Raw genomic sequence first — 13,398 nt, 5'->3', positions numbered from 1 at the left:
CATATCCAAAAATTCATTACCAAGACCTATGTCAAGGAGCTGTATTTTTATGCTCTAGGAGTTTCATGGGATCCATACCTGGATCTTCCTGCTTTTTTGTCTGAAGGCATTTTCCATCTGCAGAGCAGTGTTCCATACTTTCTTTTTTTTTTTTTTTTTTTTTTTTTTTTTTTATCTGAGAGCATTTTCTTTCTTTGGAAAGTGCAGCCATGATACCCCAGAAATGCTAAAGAGTTAAAACCTCGGAAGAGTTAAAACCCTAAACAAATGAGAGATTACAGGAAAACATGAGGTTAATACATCCAACCATGATTTCATAGTCAGTATTTCCAGAAGGAGAATAAGTAGTTAAAGGATTTAAAGAACAATATTAACTAAATTATGCAAGTAGGATCACAGATACAGCAAAATTCACAAGGGTGGTTTGTGTGAATAATCTCGGAGCCCAAAAAGGATTTAATGCATGGAGGGGAAACTCGTCCAAGGATCAAGGCTTGGAATTATGCTGAGCTCCATCTTTAATTGATATCATTTTCCTATTGACGTATTCATTCCACAAGCATTTGTTGATTCTGAGTTATATTTCATATCTTTAAGAGTTCCTAGAAGAAATAAGATTTGGCCACAACAGTGACACACTCATTTACACACCCTTTGTTATTGTTGTTTTCTTTCCTTTATTCCTTTCTCATTTTTCTACTTTTTCTTCTTCTTGTGCTTATCTTACAAACTACTTACACCCAAGTCTTTGCTTGATGATACATGTTTGTGTAATACCCCAGACTAAGGCGCATGATCTAAAATGCCTTCTATGCACTTACTCTCCTTTTATTTCTAGCCATTTGTTTTTAGCCCAGCCACATTAACAGTAGCCATACAGAATATCATTTGCTGGTATTCTGGAACAGGTGATAGTAATTTCCATCCCTGTACTTTTGCCTGATCTCACATATGGTCTTCGTAGCCTAACTACAGGACATGCATGTCAGCAGTCAAGACAAGCCCTCACCCACATGCTGGTGGCAGTGCTGTGGTCATTACCCCTTGTCTGAAATGCCCTTTACCATTGCCTTTGAAGTCCTTCTTCTCCTTCAGTATTTCACTTCACAAAATAATTCTCAAAGCTGAATTATTATCTCCCCCAAATTTCCATACTACTTTGTCAAATTTAGGAATTGTCATCATGTTTTGTTCAAGATACTGTCATTCAGTTATACATCTGTGCAAATTCCTATACATCAGGAATTTGTGAGTGCCTTGAGAGCACGAGCCGTGACTACATCTATTTTGTATAGTTGTAAATGTTGCATCGCTGTCTGTGGAATAAGCTAATAATAATCTGATCAGATTAAAAATCTATTTTGAAGATATTTTTAATAGTTTTGTAAGATGGATTTAACTAATTAAATAGATGATAAATAAAGTATAATTATAATTTTTAATGCTTATTTATTTTAAGTAAGAAAGAGGGGAAGAGGGTGAGTATGTGCACTCCTCAGGGAGAGGCAGAGAGAGAAGGAGAAAAAATCCCAAGCAGGCTCTGCATGGTCATCGCAAAGCCCTCTGGGGGGACTCCATGTCACACACTGAGATCATGACCTGACCCCAAGTCAAGAGTCACATGCTTAAGCTACTGAGCCACCCAGGTGCCCCTGTCATTACATTTTTTTAATTTTAATATTGCTACTTGTCTTAACTATTCTGAAAAATAAAAAGTCACATGTGGTAAAATGTAAATCATATGATTTGCATAGTAGGCAAGTGTGTTAGATTGAAACTTTGTCCATAATCATTTATCTTTACCAACATCACACCTTTGTATTTGCTTTAGCATATGGAGAGCATTCCCCCTCATTTATAGATTGTGGATTTAGCTATGTTACTTGTTTTGGAAAGAAAGCATGTGTATGAAAATGGCAATGAACCATTGACGAATCAAGACCATAAGGGGACTTGCATGATTTTGTTTGTATGTGTGTATGTGCATGTCTCTATCATTACCATAGGAACAGCTTCCCTTGGTTTTTGACTATCCTTTCAACCCCAGCCCCAAAAAGATACAAATGGTGAAGACCAAAGCCATCTAGAACTGTATTCTGGAGAAGTGAAACACTGGCTTGAGAGCATTATGTCAGACTTTACCACCCATAGAAATTCTAATAGTAGATTTTATCATGTAAGAACTGTGAGTCTAAAAAATGGCATGATAAAAGAGTAAGTTTATTGTTAATGGCACTTTCCCTGATTTTATTATTTCTGCCAATTTTCTTTGATTAAGTAAACTATCTACAGGTTCAGATAAGTGTTAGCCAGGTCATGTTTTCACCAACTTTTTACAAAGAGCCTCAAAAAAGATGAATTATCAGCTTTAATGACTCCATCTTTCAGTTAAAATCAACAGCAACAATAATATTAAAAAACTCTAGATATTAAAAGGGAGATGTTATCAGTTTCTATTGACTCACAGTTATAGGTTTATCACATAACCAACTATATTCCACTCAAATAATGCTTCTGGCACTGGAAAAATAATTACACTCTTTTTTTACACTTAATAAGTCCCATAAATCATAATGCTTAATTTTGTGGCACACTATTCCATCTTACACGTGACGAGAAGAAATGTAGCTATCCTTGGTGGGAAAATAACATAGCAAAACTATTATTAGTAAATAAAAATTAGTAAATAAAAAAATAGAAGTCTGTAGATGCACATTATTAGTTTATTTCATTGTTTTGGCCGCTTACGGTTAATGTTAAATCCTTGAATCCTTATTTTTCAGTACACTTCTTTATTAAAACTAGAATGTAACCATAATTCAAACTTACAACCACAGCAACACTTAAGACAGTCACACCCATTTCAAACCAAACAACTCCGGTCCAGTTGGTCTCTGTAGGCTCATTCCTGCATTTCAAAATAAGACAACCCAGGGCATTCGAAACTAGCTGAGAGTAGCAGCCACGCTTTGAAAATGCTCTGTGGAAAGAGGCTGAGTGTGCAGTTTGCTGCTATTTGAGTTTCATATAAGTTTGAAAGAATCATAGAAAGTTATTGAGTTTCAGAACTTGTTAGTGGAGATCTAGGAATATTTTTTAGTTTTTGCACCTTTCAAATTGTTCATGTTCACTGCTTTCAAAAATACCTATAAATATGCCCCCCCCCATTTTTAATTACAAATGTGTATTACCAAGAGACCAAAGTTATTTAGGATCATAGTGTCTCAGGGTTGGAAAACATATAAAATGTTATTTTTTAAGCTTTTCCTTCAGTCTTAGATTTCAAGGGTCAGCCAACTCCACAGCCTGAAGACCAAGTGTAGGCTGCCACCTTTTAGTGAACTTTTATGGGAACACCGTTACGCTTATATGTGCATTATCTCTGGTGGCTTTTGCGCTACACTGGTAGAGGTGAGGAGTCGCAACAATGCTGAATGTGCTACAAAGCCTAAAATGTTTACTGTCTAACCCCTTACGGAATATGTTTACTGAATCCTGCGGTATTCAGTAATATTCGATATCCATATTTACTGTAGAATTGTACACAGTGCAATGAATAAAGTAAGAAAATTGGATAATTAGCATTTAAGTAGTTGCTTAAAATATATAGTCAACTAGAGACAATTCAAGTACTCAGCTGATACTGCATAGTTGTGAATTCAGTGTTTTTCTCTACTCCAAGAATTGGAGATGTGCCTTGTTAAGCTTCGTGAACTAGACTTCATTTAAAAATAAGGTATTTAGAGGGGTACCTGGGTGGCTGAGTCTGTTAGGCATCTGGCTCTGGGTTTTGTCTCAGGTCGCAATCTCACGGTTTGTGGGTTCAAGACCAAGAGGGGCTCTGTACTAATAGCATGGGGGCCTCCTTGGCCTTCTCTCTCCCTCTCTCTCTGCCCCTCCCCTGCTCATCCTCTCTCTGTCTTTCTCTCAAAATAAATAATTAAACTGAAAAAATAAAAATGTGGAACTTGTAAAAATAGTCATTAGCTCTAGCTGGGTGGCTGAGTCTGTTACAGGCATCTGACTCTTGGTTTTGGCTCAGGTCATGATCTCACAGTATATGGGTTCAAGCCCAAGTGGGGCTTTGTTCTAAGATCATGGGGCCTGCTTGGCCTATTCTCTCCCTCTCGCTCTGCCCCCTCCCCTGCAAATCCTCTCTCTCTCTCAAAATAAATACATAAACTAAAACTATGGCACTTATAAAAATAGTCATTAGCTCTTTTATAAAATTGAGATTTTTATTTGTTTCTAGATTAATGTATGTATTTCATAAAATAAAATAAAATATATTTTGATGATTGAATCATTTTGGCTACATGATAATCTTTATCGTGATAATTATCATTATGTTCTTAGTTGAAAGTAGCATCTCGTCCAATACCCTGATGTCAAAGCTTCTGACTACCACATTTCGCTCCTGACCATTTATTATCAGGAGCCAAACATCACTCATAGAGCTGGATGCTCATTTGTGAAACAGCAAAATTATAGATCTCTCTCTGAGCTTTAATTATTACTCCAAATCTATTCCCTAAAAAACCGATATTTGTCTATCAAAGAATGCATATTCCTTTTGATTCGGAAATTTATTCCAAAGTATTTCCATCATAAGTTATTCTTACACTTGTCCACAAAAGTATGTTTTATTTTGTAGTAGGGGAAAAAGATACCTGCCAACTACCTAAACGCCAATAAAAATAATTAAATTGGTATATCCAGCTATTAAGAATAATGAATTAGCTTTTTATTAAGTTATATCTATAGCTGTTATGTGTATTACGTAATCAAAAGAGCAGGCTGCACAAGTGTGACTATTTCTTTTCCCCTGTCTCCTGTCTTCAATGTCATTGCCTATGTATCTTCCTCTATTTAGCTTGAACATGTTGCCTGAGACAGGTGCTCCAAACAGAAACCCAGTCCTCTTTGTACCTGCTCAGCCCTTAGCTATTGTGAGTCAGAAAGTTTGGTGAATAATGTCGCCAAAAAGACTCTCAAACACAAACTCAAACCTTCTACTTCATTCTGTGACAGCTCTAGGACAAGCTCTTGTTTCTCTTTGCTGAGTTTCTGAACACCTGCAATAAACTCCTAAACCCTATCAGGAAGCAGTATTTTCTTCAGGTCTTACAATGAATTCCCCACAATGCCTTCAAGCAATTGTTCTGAAGAGACACTTGATTATGTCAATCTCCTTGTTCAAAACTTTGAATGACCCCACTGTTCCTTGCTACAGCCTAAGCTCCTGTCATGGTTTATCTTTTCTTTCATGACCTAGCAACTGCTGACCTCTTTAGTAGGGACCACAAATCTCATATGCCGACAGGAACCAGGAAGGAGATGTAAATGAATAAAATGAACCTCATGGGGTGCATTTCCTCTTTCATTTGGAAAGCTGCCCCTCAGCATTGGCCAGTGTTACCCTCTGAGTGTGTGTGTCCTGTTTCTGCCTTTTTGCTCACCGGTAACTACTGTTACTAAATAGGCAAGGCTAGCTCTAATATCACTTTACTTTCATAGCTGTCTGTGGCCAATGCTTCCTCTGTCTCCTGCCCAAGGTCAAATTAAATGTCCCCTCGTCTGTGTCCAGAACACTCCATATATAGTCTTAAGATGTTCTTTATCACCACGTATTTTAGTTTTTATTTGATAGGTCTTTCTTCCTAAAATGTGATCTCCATAAGAGTAGGAAGCATAACATTTATTTTGTATAATTCCCAATGCTGAGGCCTTGGATATATAATTTGGCATTTGAAACGTCAAAAAGTATGAATATGAGCAAAATGCTTCCAGGACTGTAGAGAAAAGGATGTGGTTGTTCAGTCTTAACATCAAGGGGGATGGTAAGTGCTTCACAGGGAGATGATTTTTCAAATGAATCTTGTACAGCAAATAGGAATTTCCGGGAGAAGATGACAGGGTGAAGGATGGGGGAAAGTCAGAGGAAGGGATTCTGTACTCAGGAAACAAGCATTTGCAGACTGACACTGAGTGTGGCCTGGGCTGGCAATGACGGCCGTCCACAGTGGTCACTTGCATGGGTTTAAGAGAGTGGGAATTAGGGATGAGACAGCACTCTGAGTTCAAAGGGATGGGCACACTTTAAGTGTCAACATAAGGTCTTTGGATTTCATTTATGGGATGTGGGAAGTCGGGGATTTTGAAAGTATAATATTGGTGTGATTTATCTTGAATGTGTTACTTAGGAAAAAAAATATAGTTCTTTCATCTATGCAGAGACTAGCTTTGAAGACAGAAACACAGGCTGGAGAGAGGACACACAGAGGGGGTTGCTGAAAATATGAAAAGTACAAAGGACGAACCTCTGAGTTTGAAGAGAGATCAGAGTCACAGATGATAGACACACTGAGCTTGCAGTGTATGAATTCTGCTGCCTTACCAAAGCGGACAAGACTTAGCCAGATTTTTTTTTTTTTCTGGCTAGAAAGCTGACTGCTAACCCACATGCTTACTTCTTACTTATTCTTCAACACAGCCATGTCCCTTCTGGGAGGAAACATATGAGGTATGAGCATCTTGAGGAATTTGCCTGTGAGTTGATTTATAGCATCTTTTTTTTTTTTTAACTGTATTTATTTTTGAGATAGAGAGAGGGCAGAGAGAGAGGGAAAGAGAATCCCAAGCAGACTCCATGCTGTCAGCATGGACCCAATGTGGCATTTGATCTCACTAACCTTGAGATCATGACCTGAGCTGAAATCAAGAGCTGGCTGCTTAACCCACTGCACCACCCAGGTACCCTATAGCATCTGGTTTTAATACCAAGTGCTGTAGGTACCAATAGAAGTTCAGTGCATTAATAAATAGAAGAAAGACTGATGAAATAATTGTGGTAAATAGGAGACACCAGATTGTTAATATAACTGGAGTTATTACTTTTAAATCTTTTTAGTTTTGACTGCCTTTCTGCTATTTTGCCTCAATGATTTGAGATAATGCTTTCTTTAATAATTAAGTGTACCAATGGGTTGTTAATTTTTACTTAATAAAACACATATTGTGTTTTAAGTGCCACATCATCAAAAACCTGATACAGATTGAGCTTTGAAAATTTAATTAAATTTTCTCATAAAAGCTGTCTGAAAACTAGTCTGTGTAATGTAGCTATATTATAAGAGGGATCATACTGAAATAGTGCTAAAGATTTTCAGTCAATTGAAGTAAAACCGAGAACAAAATTAAAATTTAAGAAGATAATTCATTTCTTTATTATTGAATTAAAATTACAGAAAAATGTACATTTGCAATCAATTAGCATATACATCATCTTCTATATATTTCAGCGTATATTCCTTAATGCTTTAATATACACAATTAGGAAAGGATATTCAGTTCATTGTTTTTTCTTATCTAAAAATGGTTAGGGGTGCCTGGGTGGCTCAGTTGGTTAAGCGTCCGACTTTGGCTCAGGTCATGATCTCGCGGTCCGTGAGTTCGAGCCCCGCATCGGGCTCTGTGCTGACCGCTCAGAGCCTGGTGCCTGTTTCAGATTCTGTGTCTCCCTCTCTCTCTGACTCTCCCCTGTTCATGCTCTGTCTCTCTCTGTCTCAAAAATAAATAAACGTTAAAAAAATTTAAAAAAAAATAAAAATGGTTAATCTTGTGAACTTTATCTGTTTAAAGAGGACCGTTTGTGTCATTTATGAATAAGCCCTTGGCATGTGTGAGCACCAGTTCTATGTGGCTGTTTTACGGTAACAGAAGTGAAATGAACACCATTTCTAATATATCATTGTTGCATGCGTCTCTCAGTATGACCCAGCTAAACATCACCAAGGCCACTTTACTCATATCTATGTTTTCCTAATAATTAAAAAATATTATAGAATATTCATAACTAAAGTGGGGACAATGAAATGTAAAGTCACTCTCCGTTTTGAGGGGAGAATGAATTGTTAGTGTTTTAGAAAACGTGGCAGTATGTAACAAAAGATTTACCAAAGTCTTCTGGAGAAGGTGTGGAAACAAACAGGCAGAGAGCATAGAGGATTTTTAGAGCGGTGAAAATACTCTGTGTGAGAATGTAAAATAGATATCTGTAATTATATATTTGCCCAAACCCATACAATGCACAGCACCAAGAGTGAATTCTAATGTAAACAGTGGACATCAGGTGATTATGGTATAACAATGTAGGTTTATCCCTGGTAAAAAATGGTCCGTTCTCGTGAGTGATGTTGATGATGGAAGAGGCCGTGCGTGCACCCCGGGGAGCAGGGGGTGTATGAGAAAGCTCTGTATCTCCTCTTAATATGGCTCTAAAAGAATGCAGTCTTTACCAAAATTATTGCTGGAATTATTTTTCATAATGCCAGAGCCTAGAACACGTATTTGTCTTCCCATCTGCCCAGAGAAACACTGAAGTGACTGTAACTTAGAGCTACAGAGTAATACTGAAAAGATTTAAAAAAATGAAAGCAAGAGAAACAAAAATGTCCTCTATAGAGGAGAGACCGAGTTATTGTAAGAGAGGGAGCACATGATATCATTTTAGCATTTAAACTAGATGGAAACTTCTAGATTGATGGAAACTTAGTAGTAGATGTTTCCATCTAGTAGATGGAAACTTCAGGTTGAAAATGAGCCTGAAGAAGCTTTCAGAGAAGATGGGGCCTGTGTTTTTCAAGGTGTCTATGCATTCCAAGATTAGGAAACCTTGCTGGCTACAGAACAAAATACAGAGAAGCAGGATCCAGTCACTTCTCACCCTCTGCACTGCAGAAGTCCTGATCTGGATCACCACTTCTGTGTCAGGAGGACTGCAGTAAGCAGGTCTCCTGCTTCGCTTGCTGAGTCCCTAGAGTCAGCTCTCAGCAGTGTCAGTGCAAGACCTTTCAAGCCAGATCATATTGCTTCTCTGCCCAAATCCCACGAGTTACTGCTTCTCTTGAACTAGAGGCCACATTTTTTGAGCGACCTCAGAGTCCCTAACCAGTCGACCCAGCCCGTCTCCCTGACCTCCTCACCTCCCACTCTCCTCCTTGCCTCGGCCTCTCTGGCCGCTGGCTTTGTTATATTCACATGGGCTGAGGATGCTCCAACTGCTGCTGTTTGAATGGACACTTGTGTGGGCCCACACTGTTCTTCCCATAGGTGTTCACATGGTTAACACTTGCTGCTTCCACGTCTGCACAAATGTTACCTTCTCAGTGAGATCTGCCCTAATTACTGGATTTAATAGAGAACTTCACCCTTTGTTAACCTCCACAAACACCATTATGCTCCTTAACTTCTTTCCTATGTGTTTAAACTGTTAACATACTGAACGGTGCCTTTATTATACTTATTACGCTTTTCTCTCTCTTGATGTAGTGTAACCTCCATAATGATAAGTATATTAATCTGCTCTATTCCATAGCGAGAATCCCAGAACCTAGAACATTCTTTGCACATAAGAGGTGTGTTACAAATGTCAAATCAACCAGTGGTGAAAGAATAACTTGAGCCTTTAGATTTAAAACCACAACAAAAAAAGCTCATTTCCTGTTTCTGTGCAGTTTTCCCCAGCTTTGGGTGGTGACCGCTGCTGGGCTCTGGCTTCTCATTGGCCGGAGGGTGAGGTGGCCTGGACAGCAGCTCAGGCACCTTGTGCCCAGAGCCCTCTGCTTCTTGCCTCACCTAGCTGCCAACCCCCAGATCCCAGACATCACGGTCTGGTGGTGGGGGATGGGGCTGGAGGTAGATCTCACCTACTGACAGTTACACAACCAATGCATTTCCTGGAGAATATATCTCCGCTGCCTTTGTCAACTATTCTGTCAATGTTATGGCAGATGGAAAACCACTGAATCTGGGTTTAGGGGATACAGCCCGAATTAAGATTATGACAGATTACACCCTTTATCCTCTCCGCAAACAGATGTATTTCTCTTGTGAGTCCTGCATCATTTGAAAATGTTCAAGCAAAGTGTTACCCTAAGGTGGAACGCCACTGCCCCAACACCCCAATTTTCCTGGTAGGGACTAACCTAGATCTCACAGACGACAAAGGCATGATTGAGAAACTGAAAGAGAAGAAGCTGAGTCCCGTGATCCACCTGCAGGTTTTGGCCCTGGCTAAAGAGAGCAGCACTGTAAAATACCTGGAGGGCTCCACTCTCACTCACCAAGGCCTCAAGACAGTGTTTGATGAAGCTTTTCAGCTGCTCTCTGCCCAGCTCCAGTCAAGAAGAGAAAGAGAAAATGTCTGCTGTTGTAGATGTCTGGACCCTCGCCTGCCCTGTCCCCCTCGGAAGCTTTGTACATTTTGCTCAAAAATGATGAAGCGTTCTACTCAGTGCCTAGCTTCTGTTGCAGATTAGTTTTTTCATAGAACCATTTGAACCAATCCACAGTTTTAGGTTTCATTTGTTTAAAGTATAAGACTTTAAACTTCCACATTATATTAAATTTAGTCCTAAAATGGTAAGGTTTCTTAAAGCCTTTTGTTTTTTTCCAAAAAACAAAACAAAACAAAAAAAACAGAAAAACAAAAACAAAATCCTATTGTTGCTCAGATTAAGAGTTGCCAAAATGCATTGTGAACCGGGTCACGTTGTTGTACTATGAACATCCAGCACTAAACCTTTATTTTTAAGACCTTTGTTTTTAAGAAGAGATGACAGTGTGTCAAGTTTGGAAATGCAGACACTTTCTAACCAGTCTTTGCTAAAAAAGCAGCACAACCTCCTTCAAGAAATGCTGCCATCTAACCACCCGTAATTAATCAAGCAGTGTTCATTCCCTAACACTGTACTGTATGTCATAATGGAATGAGTGTAATGACTCAACTCTTTGGGTCAATCTTTTGATTGAGTGACATTAAAACAAAGCAAAACTGTGTATTCACTTTAGCTGAGATTTTGAACAACCCTCTTACTCCCTTGTTTCTCTGATGAACCATCTGCTCTAGCGGTGGGCGGACCCAGGAACAGGGGGGCGGTGTGTGGGCAGCCCAAGTCCTGTCGTGAATGAAGAATGAAGACAGTATTTTGACAAAATATGGAGGTTAATTTATACTACATTGTACATACCATAATTAAACTGAGTAAAAGTGTCATGGGTAAAATTTTAAAAGGTTAATTTCTGTCTAGTGCAGTGAATGATGAAGAAAGGTTGGTCTTCTCACTGTGTGCTTTAAGTTTTTCCTTTTTCTTAGACCTGCCATCCCTCCTGAAATTGGGCATTTAATTCATCTTTAAACTGGTTTTTCACATAGTTGCTTACTTAGTGCTTTTCTTACAGAAACCCTTATTAATGAGCAATATGCCTCCTTGTATTATAAAATCTTTCTGATAATGCATTAAACAGTATTTTATAGATTAGTAAAAGCACGTTCCTGTTTCCTTGTTACTTTATTCAAAGCTAATGCTTTTCTTAGTTCTCTAGTAACTAGGTGTAAAAATCATGTTTTGCAACTTTACAGTTTTTGAAATCTTTTAGATATGCCTAAACTATGAACTTTCTTAACCTCACTATCTTGCCAGATCACCAACACTGTACTTGACTAATGCTGACCCTCCTTTTTGCCTCACCCCCTTCCCCCACCCCCCACCAGACACATACTTCCTGTTGCTCTGCCTATCCATATTCCTTTGGGTCTTTGAGGTTCTATAAGCCTGTGCTCCTGCTAATGAAGTTCTGTACAGCTTATCCACTGTCAAGAATGCAAGGTTGGGCCTTTCAAACCCTAGCACAATTTTTTTTAAATTGACAGTTGCAGAATTGTAGAGTGTTTTTACAATTGATCTTTGGCTAATGCAATGAGCAGTGTGTTTTGCATGTATGACTTAATAAGTCCTTGAATTATTAAAAAAAAGTGCCCAACAGAATGAATTAAAGACAAGAGAAATCTGTAGATTGTAGTGAAATTAAATAATATCTGTGGATAAACAAAAAATGTTTGAAAAGCTTCCAGATAGAGAATCAGAATAGAATCATTTTGGCTCCAGATTTGTCCTCAACAGTCTGAGTCTTCAGGAGGCATTTGATCTGTGCTGTCCAGGTTCTAAGTCAAAATACATTGGAATCTAGACTTACATACTTTGCCAGATAGTAATCAAAAATGAATGCAGAATAAATATTTTTTAAGGTTCATAGGTTGAGGTAAGTTTTACTCTCACCAAACATATCTGAAATGAGTATTAGTGAAAGGTATACAATACCAAAATGAAATTTTAGTCAATAATTGTGATTCACAAAATAACAAGTCACAACTAGAATGCAATGGAAAGTGAAGCAAAGCAGAGAGGGAAGCAATGGACCTCCACTGTAAGTGGCTCAAATTAGCACAAGCAAGAGAACTCCAACAGATTTTAGGATAAAAGGACTGAAAAACCTTAATATTATAATTAAAAATACGTGTACATTTTGCCAATGAAAAGGCACTAAAAAGTCTCTGAGAGACACAACCAAACCACAGAAAATATTGAAAGAAATATTGAAATTATTGAAAGAAAATATTGAAAATATGGAGCAAAATCATGACACAATTTTGAGCTTTCACTGGTGTCTTAAAAAAACACACCCATTTGCTCTTCATGCCTGTGCTGGTTGGTCTCTTTCAGATTTCATAGGTACAGTTACATGAAATTATACACTATTCAGTAGAAAGGTGTATTTCAATTCTTCTCATATTGGGGATGCTATTTAAACTGCCTTTAATGTATATAATCAGCATTTATACAACCACAATAAACATACTTACAGATGAGATAATCAATTTTCTAAAATAAGACATCAGGAAATGGGTATATCTGTCTTATATCTGGGTGGTAAAGAGGGAGATATAGTCTTGTGTAGAGATGATGCTTTTTCCTTCTTTTATAGTAGTGCAGAGTCACCATATCTGTTTAAAGATAATGATTCAAGATGGAAGTGTTTAAATATATGCTTACGGGGAACCCTTAGAACAGAAAAATAAAATAACACACAATGGGAAAAGAAGAAGCAGCTTCCTCTGGTGATATAAACTCACTGAACAGCTCACTTTTAATACAGAGTTAATAGAATGCATCTACACTTTATAACTTTAGGACAAGAGTCACACACATTAAATGTAAAGTTATGGTGATAATTACCAGAAAAGCTGAAAAGAGAAATGGTTAACAGTTAACATAAAATATGTGTTTAGCCTCTGAAGAATACATTAATGTTAATTGTATTCTTTTCTAGTTGTGGCATTTCAGATGATTTCACTGATTTTTTAAAAACTTTGTGTATTTCTGTGTTTTTGCAATTTACAGCCAGGAAAAAAGTGATAAAATTATTAAGCTTAAATGTGTTCAGTCTTATAAAAAACTCTAATTTCAGTTCTAAAATTTATAGTGTTTCCTAACAAATTACTGTTCCATATTTTATAATCCGTTTCAGTTGTCCAGCTTTATCTGTGGCAGTGTTAAA

At 37.7% G+C, this 13,398-nt stretch overlaps 1 pseudogene; it reads left to right on the top strand.

Annotated features, from left to right (window-relative positions):
- The first annotated feature begins 6,006 nt into the window (after positions 1 to 6,006).
- Positions 6,007 to 10,216, top strand: LOC125920433 (ras-related C3 botulinum toxin substrate 1-like; annotated as a pseudogene).
- The last annotated feature ends 3,182 nt before the right edge of the window (positions 10,217 to 13,398 follow it).

Source organism: Panthera uncia, chromosome D4 (genome assembly GCF_023721935.1).
Source record: "Panthera uncia isolate 11264 chromosome D4, Puncia_PCG_1.0, whole genome shotgun sequence".
NCBI classification, from domain to species: domain Eukaryota; kingdom Metazoa; phylum Chordata; class Mammalia; order Carnivora; family Felidae; genus Panthera; species Panthera uncia.
This window is presented reverse-complemented; position numbering and strand designations above follow the sequence as displayed.